The 2,849-nt window shown below is 49.1% G+C and overlaps 1 pseudogene; it reads right to left on the minus strand.

Moving 5' to 3' along the window:
• Positions 1–689: 689 nt before the first annotated feature.
• LOC128563332 (RNA-binding E3 ubiquitin-protein ligase MEX3C-like) lies at positions 690–2,561 on the minus strand (annotated as a pseudogene).
• Positions 2,562–2,849: the final 288 nt, after the last annotated feature.

Consider the following 2,849-nt stretch of genomic DNA (forward strand, 5'->3'; position numbering starts at 1 on the left):
AAGCAACGGTTGGGATTTCACAATTGCATTCCTGATCCATTGATCATAACAGCCTTGAGCCCTCTGGGTGAGATGAAGGTCAATGTAGCAGTTTTGTCCCAAATTATAACCAGTGATCTGAGTGAACTACCATCAGCCCTATTATTACCAATAAGTAATCACACTGCATTAAAAAGTTACTTGCAATCCTGCAGAATTAGGCATAAGTTGTTGTAAATTAAAAAACAAAAAAAACCTGTTTTGTCAAAACTAGCACTGTAAAGAAGGCAGCACTGGAAGTGTCTGAATCATCTGTAATGCCAAGTACCCTCCATAAACACTTAATGTGGTTAGGCTTTGTGACCCACTGTTTTGAAATCTTAGAGGTATACACTTTCTCATAGGCTCACACAACCTATGATTATCTTCACTCAGCCAAGGTGAACTTCAGCTTTAGCAATTCTTAGATAAGCTATGTCTCTGGGTCTACAGGATAGTATTAATAATTCAAACCAAACTAATAGACAAGAGACCACTTAGGTTTAGTGTTACCATAGCAGCCTTTTATAAGTTTACTAACAACTTTAGCCTAATCCCAATAAAGCCTGATAACAGTCATAAGAATCCATTAGGAAGTTTACTGGGGGGTACCATTGTACCCATGCCTTTATGAGTCCATATAGAGATATAGTATTTATGTATATATGTAGTTAAGAGTGAATTTGGATTGCCTGAGTAACAGCTGTCTGGCAAACTGGACATGATGGAGTTCTCTTTTCACAGATCTTATTGGCACATTCCATGCAGAAGAGGTTGTGGCCACATGGAACTCGTGCAGCAATAACTTCATTCTCGAAGCAGATCACACAGTCGCGCTTCCGTCTAGATTCTGGAGGTGAGCTAAAGGTGGAACCACCATTGGAAGAGGAGTAACTATTGGTAACATTAGAAAAAGCAGGGATGTAAATTGGAAGGCCAACATGGTGGCCTGTACTAGGTGGGTCGCTCCTAACCCTCTGAGCAAGCTCTCAGGAAATGTAGGAGACAGATGAGGAGTAGATGGCTGACTTCCTCTGCACTGAGTCTTCATGTTACCAGAGGGATCACTCCCAAAACCAGAAAGTGGGTTAACTGGTTCAAATGGAGTCCAGATAGTTTGAGCGGATTTTGGTAAAGACTCAAAGGCAGGAAAGTCAACTGCAAGATCTTCTGAGCCTACAGATGGTAGTGTGTCTCCAAACCAGAAGTTTCCTGTACTAAATTCGCTTGTTGGGCTGAAGTCAGCCAGCCTATTGCTTCCAAAGTAGGAATCTGTGGAACCACTTCCTAGAGAACTGGAACTATCATTTCAATAATTAGATATCATTCTTGCATGGCTAGGAGGAACTGGATTGGAGGAGAGCCATGCAGAGCCAGAGTGCCACCTTCAAAGCTTACATTGGTACCATTGTAATGGAAATCATTCTCTTCATTGAGCTCTATATAGTTTCCTGTGCGCATGGCAATGTACATTTCTATTTCTTCCCATGCTCTGTCAACATTTTCTGGCATTTCAGTCACTTCAAAGATAGGCTCCTTATCTCTGCTTGGAGTTACTACGTACGTGTGTGTCTGCTGCTGAATTCTTTTAATAGTTACTCCTTTGGGTTCAACCACTAATCCTAACATATGATAGGAGACCCTGACTTGGACAGTGGTTTGACCCAGCAGATTAGGACTACATGACAATCCTCCCAGGGTGGGGCCATTTTTGTTTCGAGATGCTCAAATCATGGAGAAGTGCTCTGAAACTGAGAGGATTTCTCTTTTGGCCATGGCAACATCTTCTTTCCATCCAGTGATGAAGAAAATGGGCTCTTCACCACAGACAGATGTCTTGATATATGTGTTTGCCTTAGCTCTCAGTGCTTTAATTTTATAACCCTGGCAACCAACAATCTCAGTGACATGCTTGGAGCTGGGCACTGGGATGCACTTGGTGGTGTTAAAACTCTTCCTCCAGAGCAGGGCTGCCTGCTCCCCATTCAGGATGGCTGCAGCTGCCCTGCAGCCTCCGGGGCTGTAGGCATGGGAAAGCATTGCCACCATCATGCCCTGGGCATCGTCCCCTCCATACAGTATTCCCATCTCTGCGGCAGCCGCTGCCTCCTGGGCATCAAAACCAGAGGCTGGCAGCAGCACTGACTGCCCAGGATTGGCTGGGTCTGAGAAGAGGTGGCCTCAGCCGGTCCTCCTCCTCTGCTTCCTCCAGCTCCTCCTCCTCCTCCTCTAGTGGCAGGTCTCTGTCCAGCTCACTTCCTCCCCCTCATCCTCATCCTCCTCCAGTTCCAGCTCGGCTGCCTCCAGGGCTCCAGGCCTGCCGGGTGGAGCCCGGTCTTCTGGAGACAGTCCTGCTGCCCGCCAGCCACCTCCCAAGAGGAGGACAAAAACAGCAGGCTAGGGCAGTCAAGGCCTAGCATGGACAGGTGCTCCCTTAGCAGGAGCCTGTCCCCCTCACGCTCTGGGCTGCCTGCAGGCGGCAGCAGCAACAGCTCGGTGGGGGGCTGCCACCAGGGCCAGGACAGCGAGCTGCCACTTGGCATCGCAGTAGTGCACTGTCAATGGCGGTGGCAGCGGCAGCCGGGTCAGGTGCAGCAGGTGGCAAGCCCCATGGCGGGCAGGGCCCAGGCCCTGCTCAGCGTGCAAGCTCCTTTCCTCTGGGGAGGCAGCGGGGCTGGCAACCCAGGCAGAGGAGTGCCAAGGCCACCCAGGTACCAGAGAGGATGGGGTGGAGGGTCAGAGGAAGGAGGCTGATGTAGGTAACTAGGTGGGTGGGTGGGGATGGCAGTGGGGTGGGCTGGTGGAGGTGGCAGCAGCTCCTGTCCCAGGGT

The sequence above is a fragment of the Nycticebus coucang genome, chromosome 13 (genome assembly GCF_027406575.1).
Source record: "Nycticebus coucang isolate mNycCou1 chromosome 13, mNycCou1.pri, whole genome shotgun sequence".
Classification (NCBI taxonomy): domain Eukaryota; kingdom Metazoa; phylum Chordata; class Mammalia; order Primates; family Lorisidae; genus Nycticebus; species Nycticebus coucang.